Source organism: Bubalus kerabau, chromosome 7 (assembly GCF_029407905.1).
Source record: "Bubalus kerabau isolate K-KA32 ecotype Philippines breed swamp buffalo chromosome 7, PCC_UOA_SB_1v2, whole genome shotgun sequence".
Lineage (NCBI taxonomy): Eukaryota > Metazoa > Chordata > Mammalia > Artiodactyla > Bovidae > Bubalus > Bubalus kerabau.
In genome coordinates this window covers 29,369,207-29,383,795 of record NC_073630.1, presented here as the reverse complement: position 1 = coordinate 29,383,795, position 14,589 = coordinate 29,369,207, and the positions used below count along the sequence as shown (strand labels likewise).

General features: G+C 42.7%; 1 long non-coding RNA gene across 3 annotated transcripts in view; it reads right to left on the bottom strand.

Annotated features, from left to right (window-relative positions):
* LOC129657591 (uncharacterized) overlaps positions 1-14,589 on the bottom strand; it is a 47,121-nt gene that overhangs the window by 21,453 nt on the left and 11,079 nt on the right. For 2 of the 3 annotated variants that reach the window (XR_008716864.1, XR_008716865.1), the window contains exon 3: positions 8,622-9,239. The exons of the other annotated variant lie outside the window; for it this stretch is intronic. This is a non-coding gene — a long non-coding RNA (uncharacterized LOC129657591). Of the gene's footprint in view, positions 1-8,621; positions 9,240-14,589 lie in introns of those variants that run through there. 3 annotated transcript variants of the gene reach the window in all.

The following is a 14,589-nucleotide window of genomic DNA, read 5'->3' as shown; positions in this document are numbered from 1 at the left end:
GACTGATGGATTGCAAAGCTGTGGAAAATATATTCTTAGAGAAGCTTCTACGTTGTTGTTGGTTTTTACTGTATGATTTCGTTAATTTGGAAATGTCCAGAATGTGTAAACCTATAGAAACTGAAAGTAGCTTCATGCTGGCTGGGGAATGGGGGAGTTGGGTGATGAGAGCTGGGGGTGCCGAGTTTCTTCTTGGGGTAATGAAAATGTTCTAAGACTGATTGTGGTGATGGTTGCACAACTCTGTGAATATATCAAACACTATTGAATTTTATACTCTAAATGGGTGAAGTTTATGGTATGTGATTTAGATTTAGGACTTTTAAGACTTAGGAGTGTCTGCCTGGAGCTCCCAGCTGAGAATGAGGTGGTGAGCTGGGCTCAGTGGGCACAGTCCTAGGGTTGCTATCCTGCCACAGGCATGGGGATGGGGCAAGGATTGTCATATCAGGCTTACAGGGACATTTTTATTCTAACACTCCATCTTTAGGCAACTGAAGAGTTGCTCAACAAAGTTACCATTTCTCTGTCTTTTTTCTCTTGTTAGAAGAAAATAGGAATAATAATAATAAAAGAAAGAACAAAGTCTCCGTCACATAGCAAAGTAGTGGAAAGTCACACTATTTTTTGGAAGCAAAATAAGGAGTATGGAGGACCTGAGTGGATATGATGTTGGGGGCGAGGATGGGGATGAGGGGTTGAAAGAAAGTTGGATGTCCGACAACCAAGAGAGAGTCTTGACTGTATTTTTCCTAACAAAGAAACAAGTGGCCGTTACTTTGACCTTGTGGGGATATTTCAAAGATCACAAAAAATTTACAGTACAGAAATGTGGATGCATAGAAGAAAATCAAAGAAGAGCACATGACTTTCAGTGGCTTGCAAGAAAAAAGATAAAGGAAGCAAGGAGACAAAATGAGGTACACCAGAGAGTTGGGGAAAAACATATATATAATGCTTTTACAAATCTATCAAAGGGAATAAAACCACCAAAGGGAAGTGTACCACTAAATAGAGGAGGAAGAAATGAGATGAAAATCCAAACTATTAAAATACTTAACAGACCATACCTAAAACCAAAAGCTCTTGTGCTCATTAGAATTGTCTAACAGTATCTTTTTCTCTAATTATTGAGATCTCAAGTTTGACCATTAGGGAATTGAATTCAATGTGATTACAATTTATTCATTCACCATTTCCCTTCACTAAAGTCTAGTTTGGAGCTGAGTTAGCTTCAGATCGGGGTACCCACTATGTGAGTCTGGGAGGCACAGGCCAAAGGCACCTAGTCCTGCTCCTGTTCTTTCCAGAGGCTGTCTTTCCCCACAGCCCACCTCCCCACTTCTCCACCTTCTCCCCACTTCTCCCCACACACATCTGCAGACAGGACTTCACAGCTATTACTGTGTGCCTGCTAAGTGCAGGGCACTGGGCTACGTCTGGAAAACCCCAAGAGTGAACAAAACAAACCACTTCCCTGCCTAACACAGAGTTACATGGAAACAGAGACATTAATCAGATGATCACACAGGTTATATTATAAATTGTGATAAAGGAGCACTGTGAGAATGCACCCGGTGAGGCTCAATCTAGCCTGGCAGGCCAGGGGAAGCTTCCCTGAGGAATTAAGGTCTATGCTTAGAACTAAAGGACAAATAATAGGGGTTTGATTCAGGGGTGGAGGTGGGGCTTGGAAAGAATATTCCAGGCAGTGGAAACAGCTGGTGCAAAGGCGGATGTGGTACAGTCGAGGACCTCAAGAAGGCTAGAGTGAAGATAGCAGGAAGGAAAGTATCACAACATAAGGTCACATAGGTGGACTAAGGTCCAACAAACCAGGACTTTGTAGGCTGTTTTAAGGAATTGTGCCTATTCCAGGAATGGTCAGGAAGGGTTTTAAGGGCCAGTGGGTGTTTAACCTACCAGATATTATCTATTCTGTTAAGTGGAGCCAGGACCAGGTGGGACTCAGTGCAAAATAAAAATGCAGGGCCCTTTGTTAAAAACTATTAAAGGACATCAAGGAGGTGACAGCAGAGTGTTAAACCAAGTCCGCGGCCCTCCTAAAGCAGCCCGAGGGGCAGTGGTCCCTGAGTCCCTGGGATCATGGCTCAAGTCAGGATGGCTCCCTGATGTTAGTCAAGCCATCTCTGAGCAACATCATAAAAGGTGGTCCCGTCACTATGTGCTTTAAAACACCAAGCACGCTTTCTGGTCTCCAGGTTTTTTTAACTAAGCTGCAAAAGAAAGAGAAGTTTTTGCTGAGAAAAACAGAAATGAAAAGAGCGATCAAGCTAAATGAGAGACTTGGCTATGAGATTTTTTTCAGTTCAGTTCAGTCGCTCAGTCGTGTCCGACTCTTCACAATCCCATGAATCACAGCATGCCAGGCCTCCCTGTCCATCACCAACTCCCGGAGTTCACCCAGACCCATGTCCGTCGAGTCAGTGATGCCATCCAGCCATCTCTTCCTCTGTTGTCCCCTTCTCCTCCTGCCCCCAATCCCTCCCAGCATCAGAGTCTTTTCCAATGAGTCAACTCTTTGCATGAGGTGGCCAAAGTACTGGAGTTTCAGCTTTAGCATTATTCCCTCCAAAGAAATCCCAGGGCTGATCTCCTTTAGGATGGACTGGTTGGATCTCCTTGCAGTCCAAGGGACTCTCAAGAGTCTTCTCCAACACCACAGTTCAAAAGCATCAATTCTTCAGTGCTCAGCCTTCTTCACAGTCCAACTCTCACATCCATACATGACCACAGGAAAAACCATAGCCTTGACTAGACAAACCTTTGTTGGCAAAGTAATGTCTCTGCTTTTGAATATGCTATCTAGGTTGGTCATAACTTTCCTTCCAAGGAGTAAGCGTCTTTTAATTTCATGGCTGCAGTCACCATCTGCAGTGATTTTGGAGCCCAGAAAAATAAAGTCTGACACTATTTCCACTGTTTCCCCATCTATTTCCCATGAAGTGATGGGACCAGATGCCATGATCTTTGTTTTCTGAATGTTGAGCTTTAAGACAACTTTTTCACTCCCTACTTTCACTTTCATCCAGGGGCTTTTTAGTTCCTCTTCACTTTCTGCCATAAGGGTGGTGTCATCTGCATATCTGAGGTTATTGATATTTCTCCCGGCAATCTTGATTCTAGCTTGTGCTTCTTCCAGCCCAGCGTTTCTCATGATGTACTCTGCATAAAAGTTAAATAATCAGGGTGATAATATACAGCCTTGACGAATTCCTTTTCCTATTTGGAACCAGTCTGTTGTTCCATGTCCAGTTCTAACTGTTGCTTCCTTATCTGCATACAGATTTCTCAAGAGGCAGGTCAGGTGGTCTGGTATTCCCATCTCTTAAAGAATTTTCCACAGTTTATTGTGATCCACACAGTCAAAGGCTTTGGCATAGTCAATAAAGCAGAAGTAGATGTTTTTCTGGAACTCTCTTGCTTTTTCCATGATCCAGCGGATGTTGGCAATTTGATCTCTGGTTCCTCTGCCTTTTCAAAAACCAGCTTGAACATCAGGAAGTTCACTATTCACGTTTTGTGGAAGCCTGGCTTGGAGAATTTTGAGCATCATTTTACTTGCATGTGAGATGAGTGCAATTGTGCGGTAGTTTGAGCATTCTTTGGCATTGCCTTTCTTTGAGATTGGAATGAAAACTGACCTTTTCCAGTCCTGTGACCACTGCTGAGTTTTCCAAATTTGCTGGAATATTGAGTGCAGCACTTTCACAGCATCATCTTTCAGGATTTGAAATAGCAAAGCATCAATCTCTCTGCAGTGCATGCGTGCTCAGTCGTGTCCAACTCTTTGTGACCCATGGACTGTAGCCCACCTGGTTCTTCTATCCATGGGATTTCTCAGGCAAGAATACTGGAGTGGGTGTCATTTCCTCTCCTGGGGATCTTCTAGACCAAGGGATCGAACACAGGTCTCCTGCTTGACAGGCAGGTTCTTTTGCCACTGAGTCACCTGGGAAGTCCCTAGCTGCAGAGATTAGACCTTCTATCTTCAGGGCACAGTCAGCATCTAGGAAGAGGCAAGGGAGGCTCCCAGGTGCAAAATTTAAGGAGGCACTTATTCTCGGGGGCATGCATGTATATAGTGGGCCCCTGAGACTGGTGCCTCCTTAAGGCTTGCACCCTCAGTGGCTGGCTGGACCAGACACATGTAATGCTGAAGACTTTAAGACGAGTAGGCAGCAAGTGACCCTAGGCCAGGGCTGGACGGAGGCCTGAAGATGAAGAGAACAGGTCAACCTGGTTGGGGAACACTTCCTGGTATTCAGCCTTTGGGGGTGTCCTGCTGCCAATTCTGGACAAGTGAGCCTGAGCCAGGTAAAGAGCTGGGGATCCCACAAGTAGCTCTGGTGTGCTGCACTCTGCACACGGCAGTGACTTGTGTAGGCACTGGTCAATCAGAGACAGTTCAGCTGACTTACTTGTCTAGGAATTCAGACAGTCGATTGCTGATATAAAAACAGCTCCACCTGTTTTAGCTGAGCTTTGTTTCATCAACACTGTATTCATTTCAATCACATCTCAACAACACACAGGCTCCCACTAGTTTATGTGAAGAGAAACAACATGGTAATTCTGTTGATCCAATCTCTCTTTCTTTTTCCATTTCCCTGTCATCTCACCACTCATATTCTCCTCCGTCCCTCTTAGTTCCTCTCCCATCCCCTAACATAGCTTCTACGTGCCCTGGTGACCATGACAAAGTGCGGAGGATGATTTCATTTGTGGCCAAGTTAAAAAGCCCTCTGCAGGTCCCACCAGAGCCCTGGCTGCACACCAAGATGACAGATTCCCGAAGTGCAGACTATCTTCATACAGAAGTTTGACCCTGGAACCCTGTTCCATTTCATCTTTCCTCTGTCTATTGCTTTGTCTGGACTTTTGTTCCCTTTTGCCTTGAAAAGTGCAATTATTCCACAGCGACTGATTTCCCCGGTAGAGGATAGAAAGGCCGTTATTAATTTGTCCTTGCATTAATATACTTCATTTCCTTTCATCTTTATTACCCATCTATATCTTCCTCAGAGGTCTTGTTTACATAAAACAGGACTCTTGGATGCAGAAAGTGCTTAATGAGTCTCAGCATAACCACTACAGAGAGCAAACACGGTACACTCACCCTTTATAATTATGAATCATTTGACTGTATTAAAAAAAACGTCTTCAGCGAATGGTGCCAGGCAGCTTCTTTTGAGATTTTTTTTTTATTACTATAAAGATCAGCCGTAAACTAAATTATGAGCTTGGTCTATGACATTCTGGCATTAAAGCTCTAAGAGTGAGGGCATATATATTGAACTGTGCTCAGATTACAGGCTTGAATAATTTGATTCTTCTTACTCTCACAAGTCCCTCCTTTCCTCCCTTCCTCCCTTCCTTCCTCCTGTCTCCCTCCCTCCCTCACTCCCTCCTTCACTCCCTTCCTTCTTGTTTTAGCCATTTGCACACAGAGCACTACACAAAGAGAAATAAGGTTTCAGGGGCATCAGCCCACTCAAGCCTACGCACATCCTATTTACTCACCAAAGGATCTCTGCTTCAGCAAGCTTGGTATGAAAGCCTGAGTTGCTGCCCAGTGGATTTCTCTCTGAGACTGTATCATGAACAAAGAGCTGGGAACAACTGGTTTGGTTTTAATAACTAATTACTAAGCTCCTACTATGCACCTTGAATAGCGTAGGTATTATTCAAGCCTGTAATCTGAGCACAGTTCAATATATATGCCCTCATTCTTGGAGCTTTAATGCCAGAATGTCTTAAGTGCTGATGAAAATCAGATGTGGGAGTAATTAATCCTGTCCTGATGTGGTGAGAAAGCCTATGGAGTTTCAGAGATATTTGACCTGGGCTTTGAAGGATGACTAGGAGTTTGCTAGATAGATAAGGAAGAAGGTGACATTAGACAGAAGGTCCAAGAAGATAAAGACAAGGAAATGTGAGCGCACACCAGGGTCTGGGCTGGTTGATGCACAGGGATTCCAAAAAGGCATGACTGCATTGGAAGGTGAGACTGGGAATGAGTGACAGATAGCTTGTGAAAGGACATACAGTCCATTGGGAAACTCAAAGGCAATAATGGGGACAGTTCATTCTTTCACAGACTTTTTTTCTGAATGCCTTTTACATAAATGGCATGGAAGTAAGTGCTAGAGGGAAATAGAAAATGTGGCCCTTGCTCTTCAAGGATTCACAATCTCCCTGAGAATACAGAGGTACATAAGTAACCATAGCTCAAGGCAAAATGAGAACAAGGGAGCTACAGGAGATATATAAAGAAAGCTAATGAGTGCGAGCAATGAATGCAGTCTGGGAAAGCTTCAAGAAGGGTTGACTGGTGAGAAATATGTTTGGGGTACAAAGAATGATGTAAAACAAGGGCAAGAACATTCCAGGCAAAAGGAATGACCTGAACAAAATAAACAGTATGAGAGAGATCAGTCTGTATTTAGGAGAAGGTAGTGTATAGAGAGGCTGGCTTTGAGGAAGAACACAGTGATGGAAAGATCGGTTCGGATGAGTTAAGCGAGGCCTTGCATGCCTTAACAAGAAGTCTAGGCTTTATCTAGTAGAAGATAGAGATCAATAGAAGGTTACTTAATAGTGATGTCAAATCAAAAGCATAGTCCAGGCGAATATATTTCATTTTGAGAAAATACTCTTTTAATTTAGCAATGGCTGCCAAAGATATTGTCTTGGGAAGGAGTCTGGGCTCAGTGAGGAAGAAATGGGTTCATTTATCCATTCAGTTATATAACCAGCCTAAAGAGTACACCCTCTTCTTGAATTGTAGAGAACCTCTGGGAAAACAATGGTTTAACTGTCTTTGGGCATATCTCCCGTTTATTCACCTCAAAGATCTCAGGAATAGTGGAGCAACATTCATCAGAGACTTTTATAAGAAGGAAATCCTACCCTAATCAACTCAACAGCAGAACTGAGACATCATTAGTTAATCAGACTGGCCTCGTCCTTTGAAGTTCAAAAGTACCATAAACACACTACAAATTGTTATTAGGAGCCAGGGGAGAGACACCTTTCCAGAACCCAACACAAAAGACCATCTAGTAGCTGTGAAGGTTCTCTAGGCAGCACTCCCTCCACCTCGCTCACTGCAAGTTCTCACGGCCTTGCTTTGCTGATGCCAGCGCGGCTCTGCTTCTCCTGACTCTGAAACACGGGGAATAAGCAGGGTCCGCTGGCTTCAGCAAACACTGGCATTACTTGACAGAGACAAAGAGAAAAAGAATCCAGCTCGCTTGGGAAACCTTGGTGCTCAGACGGTAAAGAATCTGCCTGCAATGCAGGAGACCCAGGTTCAATCCCTGGGCCAGGAAGATCTCCTGGAGAAGGGAACGGCAACCCACTCCAGTATTCTTGCCTGGAGAATTCCATGGACAGAAGAGCCTGGTGGGCTACAGCCCACAGGGTGACAAAGAGTCAGATATGACTGAGCGAACAAACAGCAACAATAGTAGAACCTAAAACCAGGACTTTGGTGGTGATGTGCCAGTGTTGGTTCATCAATTGTGACAAAAATTCTGAGAAGGGGTCGGTCATTGGGTTCATTGGGCTCCCAAAGAGTCTAAGGCAGAAATAAGTTAAAGAACTTCTCCCAGTTCTCATCCTCAGGGATGGCATCTCCTCTCTCTCCTCCAGCAGGCAGGCTTTCTTCCTCCACGTTCCCCTTTGTAAACCTCTCATGCCTCCTTTTTCACATAAAGCGACCTGACTATCTGACTTTGTCCCAGCCTATCTAAACTTGCATGCTTAATACTTTACACTGAGGTTGAGGAATTTGTTAGCAAATAAAAGATTCTCTGGTTATCAACATCCATCCTCCTTAAAAGCAGTGGGGATTATACATAACATTTTTTTTTCCTGTCGTATGTTCAGATTAAAAACTAGAGATTTATTATATGTCCAGAACAGAAACCAGACGATTTTACATTTTGCCAAATTCCAAAAAGAGTAATGTGGGATAACTGCAGTTGCATGACACCATCTTTCTAATTTTTTTCCAGGGATGTTTGTGTGCCCTTTGTAGAAAGGTACCTGGAAGCTGGTGGCCTGCCCGGCCCTTCACTCACTTCTGCCTCCATCTGGAGCACCGCTTTCCCATGCTACTGGCCTTGTCCATCTGTCTGTTAAGTAATACCTCTTCTAGGAGATGTTTTTCAGCTAGCCCTTCAGGTACCATCTCCTCTGTATGGACCCAACATTTATGTCTGTGTGTGCTCAGTCGCTATGTCGTGTCTGACTCTTGTGACTCCAGGGATGGACTGTAGCCCACCAGGCTCCTCTGTCCATGGGGTTTCCCAGGCAAGAATACTGGAGTGGATTGCCATTTCCTACTCTAGGGGATCTTCCCAACCCAGGAATCAAACCCATGTCTCCTATTTAGCAGGCAGATTCTTTACCACTGAGACATGGAGGAAGCCCCTAAATATGTATTATATCATATTATAATTGTTTGTTTAGTAATAATAGTTAACACTTATTAAGTATCTACATGGTAGATATGTATATATGCCAGGCACTTTTTTTTCCCACCATCTCAACAGTGGTTCATTAAATATTTAACATGTGCCATGTTATAATAGGACTTTATAAACATGATACTCACAATAACCCTAATGATACTGTGGTCATCCCGAGTTCACAGATGAGGAATTTGTGACCCACAAAGATTACATAATATCTCAAAGGTTACACAAATTTGCTCAGCTTAACTTTAAATTCCATCAACATCTAAAGTTTGAACATTGAGTATTTTATGACATTTAGGAATTATTGTTAACTGTTCTTTTAGGTGTGATAATGGTATTATGATTAAATTATTTTTTACAGTTCTTATCTTTTAGCAATACATTCAGAAACATTTACTGGTTAAAAAAAAAATCAAAAAGCCAAGTCAGTAAGTCATATCAGTCCCAAAGGACTACCCCAGTGTACAACCCCAGGGTCACCACAGCTTCGAAAGAACCAAACCAGTGGGCAGAGCAGGGTCTTTCTCTAACAAGCTTTGTGTCCTTGGATGAGTTACTTCACTCCTTCCTTTTATAGATGAAGGAGTGGAGCACGATGATTTCCAGGGCCCTGTTCAGCAGGCCGATTCTCAGACAAGTTGATGATTATTTAACTCTGGCTTCAGAACAATTCCATAGTCAACGGTGGTTCTTGAATGAAGACAGACTACAGTCAGATATGATCCAATCTGTCTGGGTTTAGACATAAACTTAATCAAGAAAATATTATCTTATTAACCCTTCCTTAAAATTAAATATTTCATAGATGTCTAATTTATCAAACCTTTAAAGAGAGTTGCTCTGGTTTAAATTATAGCTGAGAATCCGCACCCCCCCCCCCCCCGCAAATGGCAACCTATGAAAGCTCACTTGTCTGTACTGTCCAGAAAGTGTTTTAATGATTTTTATTTATTTACTAATTCATTTAATTCTCATATCTATATAGATGGATACCATTGGAAGATGAGAACTCTGAGGCATAGATAGGTTAAGACACTTGTCCAGTGTCATAAATATAGGAAGTGCCTGGGATGGGATTCAAACCGGGGCAGCCTGGTCCTAAGTCTGTACTCACAGCTGCCGCACATATATGCCCCCCTCAATGTGGCCACACGTTTCTCTTCCATTACGCTGCAGGCTCCTTGGAAAGGACAGGGGTATGCGACTTTGTATTCCTGCTGCCCATCCTAGTGTTTGCTCAAGCACAGGTGTTCAGTGAATGTGTGCAGAATGAATGAAATTTATTGGATAATTTTCAGAGGGTAAATCAAAGCTCATTAAATTTTATGGATATGAATGTATGGGAGAGATCCAGCTAGGTTCTTTATTTTGAAGATGAAAAGTTAAGTGATTTGCCTGGGACCAGCTGGTTAGTAGTAGAACCAGAGGTGAGACCTAGGTCTTTTGACTAGTAAATCATTAAAAGAATCAAAATCATAAAGGGATTGGATTAACAATTGCTGATATCTTTTTTTCTTTTTAAAGCTGTCCTTTTTCTAGTCATGGGATGGTGATGATTAAAGGAGTGAGAAAACTGTCCTGGCCATGGCAGAGACGGTGAAGACCCTAGGGTTGGCTTTAGGGTTCTTTTGCACCCCAAATACCCTTATATGGTAACGACAAAGTGTCTACTTGCCAACATGATCACTTACGATATTGCCTGATTCCCTCAAGTTATCTCTTTCTCTCATAGCGCTTGAGCTAGGAGACTGCAAACTATAGCCTCAGCCCCATTTCAGACTCCAAAACAAACAGGATATAATTAGAGTCCTAATTCCATATTCAGATGGCTTCAGTCAATATGTATGTCTAGTCCTTTTCTAACCTGGCTCTTTCTTTTGAGACCAAACCCTAACATATAACCCAATTCTGATTGGACTCTTGTTCTTTCCTGATTGGGCCTAAGATACAGACTGGATAATTGGCTTCTGCAAAACGCAGGACAACAAACCCCTGGCTCACATTCTCCCACTGCCCACCCCTCCACATCAGCAGACATCACTAATTATCACAGTAGCTCTTCTTCCCAAGCCTGGAGGCGGCCTCAGGATCGTTCTCTAGGAAGCCCCCGCCCTCAAGAGGAAACCTATTTGCCACAAGCTTTATTCCTGTCATTTGCTTCATTCTGGTTTCTCTCCCCTGAAGGAACAGGGGTTCTATCAGTTCCACGGGTCTTGCTGCCTGTCAGATGACATTCCTGATATGGAGCACCACCTGCATTCCTGAGATCCATCTCTGCAGAAGACACAGACTCCGCCCTTCCCTGAAGGAGTGGTTTACAGAGATCATTTGGGATCAAAGCCAGAGAAGAATGTATACCTCACTCAGAATTCAATGAAAGTTAGAGATGCGTATGCAGTACAGGAAGGATAAAAAGAAAAATGTATTAATAAGGCCAGAGAAAGAAACTGAGGAAAGCCAAAAGCAGAAATTGGCAGTAGAATAGATCCCTGGGTCAGGAAGATCCTCTGATATAGGAAATAGCAACCCACTCCAGTATTCTTCCCTGGGAAATCCCATGGACAGAGGAATCTGGTGGGCTACAGTCCATGGGGTCACAATGAGTCAGACAGGACTGAGTGACTAACACTTTTTTCACTATACAGACAAAGGGAATTGGAAAACAGAGAAGACAAGACTATAATGTAACAGATCAAGTAAGTGGATGTGTGGTGAGTGGGACAGAGTTACATAATACATCACATTTCTCTTATTATTGCCAGGAAGTTCAAGTCAAATTTACTATTTGGTAACAATAACAGTAATAGCTCTCATAACTAGACTTTCTGTGCTCAGCTCTCATTAGAGGCTTAAATTTTTTGTTTTCTTTTGAAAACTATGAGGTATGTCTAAATACACACACATTATATACATATTAATTTCTGCATTTTTATCTACAATAAGAAAAGATCAGTCCCATTTAAAACCCTAGCTGAAAGCCCACAGGACCTTAGATATCCATCTGGAAAGGGAAATACAAACGTAACAAGAAATGAAAGACTAAACATCTGTTGATCCTCCTCTCTCAGTAAAGCTCAGCGAGTCTTTCTGTGTATGTGTGTCATGTCTGACTCTTTGTGAACCCGTGGACTATAGCCCACCAGGCTCCTCTGTCCATGGCATTTCCCAGGCAAGAATACTGGAGTGGGTTGCCATTCCCCTCTCCAAGGGATCTTCCTGATCCTGGGATTGAACCAAGGTCTCCTGCATCAGCAGGCGGATTCCTTACCACTGAGCCACCTGGGAAGCCCCCAGCAACTCTCTACCGGTATTAAGTATGTGTTGAGCTCTGAATTGGATGCTGGGAAGGACACAATATTGAAAATTGACCCATGTCCTTTAGAAGATTATCTTCTTAGGGATACTGACTGTACAGAAATGTAATAGTTTATTTTTAAAAAATCTGACTCATAATGGAATGTGGTGTGGGTGAGATGTAAACCTCTGTTGTCTTAAATTATTGATATGTAGTTGTTGCCTGCCACACAGCAACCCTAACCCAGTGATTCTCAGAGTGGGGGTGGGGCGGTCCAGACCAGCAGCATCTGCAACACCTAAGCATCTGTTCGGAGAAGGCAATGGCAACCCACTCCAGTACTCTTGCTTGGAAAATCCCATGGACGGAGGAGCCTGGTAGGCTGCAATCCATGGGGTCGCTAGGAGTCGGACACAACTGAGCGACTTCACTTTCACTTTTCACTTTCATGCATTGGAGAAGGAAATGGCAACCCACTCCAGTGTTCTTGCCTGGAGAATCCCAGGGACGGGGGAGCCTGGTGGGCTGCCGTCTATGGGGTCGCACAGAGTTGGACACGACTGAAGTGACTTAGCATAGCATAGCATAGCAAGCATCTGTTAGAAATGCTAGTTCTCAGGCCCCACTCCATACACACTGAATCAGAAACTCTGGGGGCGGAGCCCAGGGATCTGTGTTGTAACAAGCACTCCAGGTGATTCTCTTGTGTTAAAGTTTGAGAAGCTCCACCTACAATAATCTCTGCCATGGATATGCCACACTTCCCCTTCTTCATCCTCCCACAGTATAAGACCCGGTCGTGCAACCTTATATACCCCAGCGGAACGGAATTAGTAATGAAGCCACCTTGCCCAAGTTCTAAACTACTAGTTCCCTTTACAAAAGTTTAGACTCAAATATTTAAGCCAGAGGCCTTGTTTAAAAATGGCATCTGCTCAAGTGAAGCTGGCCTATGCATCCTGAAAGAGGGGAATTCCAAGAACACGGGTGACCACAGTTACTGATAATTGCCTGTTTTCAGTTGATTCACCATCTCCCAACCCCTCTACCTTTGCAAAAAAAACCATTAAGAAGACAAAATTATCATTCCCAAATTATAAGGGAAAACACAGAGGCTAAGAGCAGAGAAGCAACTTTCCTAAAATCCCCCCAGTTTGTGAAGAGTAGAGTCAAATTTGAACCCAAATCTGTCTGACCCCAGAGCCTGTGTACTTTCTCACTCACCTTTGTTACAGGAATGAGCTGTTTTCTGGGAGTGCTTGAGAACATAAATATCTAATAGTAAGACTACCCCACTATCACCAACCCTGCTACCAATTTGCTGGGCATCATTTCATCATTATGCCTTTAACAATTTTTTTGAAAAATGAGAGATTTTACTACTTACTACCCACTTGCTTGTAAACTGGAATAAACTGAGGTATGTAAAAGTGTTAGAGAACTAAGGATGAAAAGTGTTATAAATAGTGTGATTACAAGAAGCAATAAACTAGCTAAAGAATGTAAGGTGCAAGTTGAAACATAAACTGCAATTATGCCTCATAGATATAAAAGAACCCACGGCATTTGGTTCTTTGAATTCTAATAGTAAAATGCTTAACTTAAATTTTACATTAACAGGGCACCCAAATAGCCACTTCAGAAAGACATAATTTGACGAGGATAATCATCAGGAATATTTTTTGAATAGTGGCTAATCTGATATGTAACTTGAACGTTTTTTAGAAAAAATTCTAGTAATGAAATTTAACAGTTTACTAAATACCAGAGACAGTTTCTATGGTCTTTACATGACTTATTTTACTCTTCATGACAATCCTATGAAGTAAGTCATACTGACATCCTCTATTTTAGAAAAAAGGAACCCTCATACACTGGTAGTTAGAATGTAAATTGTTGCAGCCACTAGGGAGAGCAGTATGCTGCTACTGCTGCTGCTAAGTCGCTTCAGTCGTGTCTGACCCTGTGCAACCCCATAGACGGCAGCCCACCAGGCTCCCCATCCCTGGGATTCTCCAGGAAAGAACACTGGAGTGGGTTGCCATTTCCTTCTCCAATGCATGAAAGTGAAAAGTGAAGTCGCTCAGTCGTGCCCAACTCGTAACAACCCCATGGACTACAGCCTACCAAGCTCCTCCGTCCATGGGATTTTCCAGGCAAGAGTACTGGAGTGGGGTGCCACTGCCTTCTCCGAGGGAGAGCAGTATGGAAGTTCCTTAAAAAAATTAAAAACAGAGCTACCACATGATCCTGTAATCCCACTCCTGGGCATATATCTGGAGAAAATCATAATTCAAAAAAATGCACACACCCCAACATTCACTTCAGCGCTATTCACAATGGCCAAGACATGGAAGCAACCTAAATGTCCATCGACAGAGGAATGGATAAAGATGTAGTATACTTATATAATGGAATATTATTCAGCCATAAAAAAGAATGAAATAATGCCATTTGCAGAAACATGATGGACCCAGAGACTGTCATACTGAGTGAAGCAAGTCAGACAAAGTATTACATGATATCAGTTATATGTGGAATCCCCCCAAAATTATACAGATGAACTTATATACAAAATAGAAATAAACCAACAGATACAGAAAACAAACTTATGACTACCAACGGGGAAAGAAGCGGGTGCGATAAATCAGGGATTTGGGATTAACAGATACACACTACTGTATATAAAATAGATAACCAACAAGGACCTACTGTATAACACAGGGAAATTTACTCAATATTCTATAATAACCTATATGGAAAAAGAATCTGAAAAAAAAAATATAT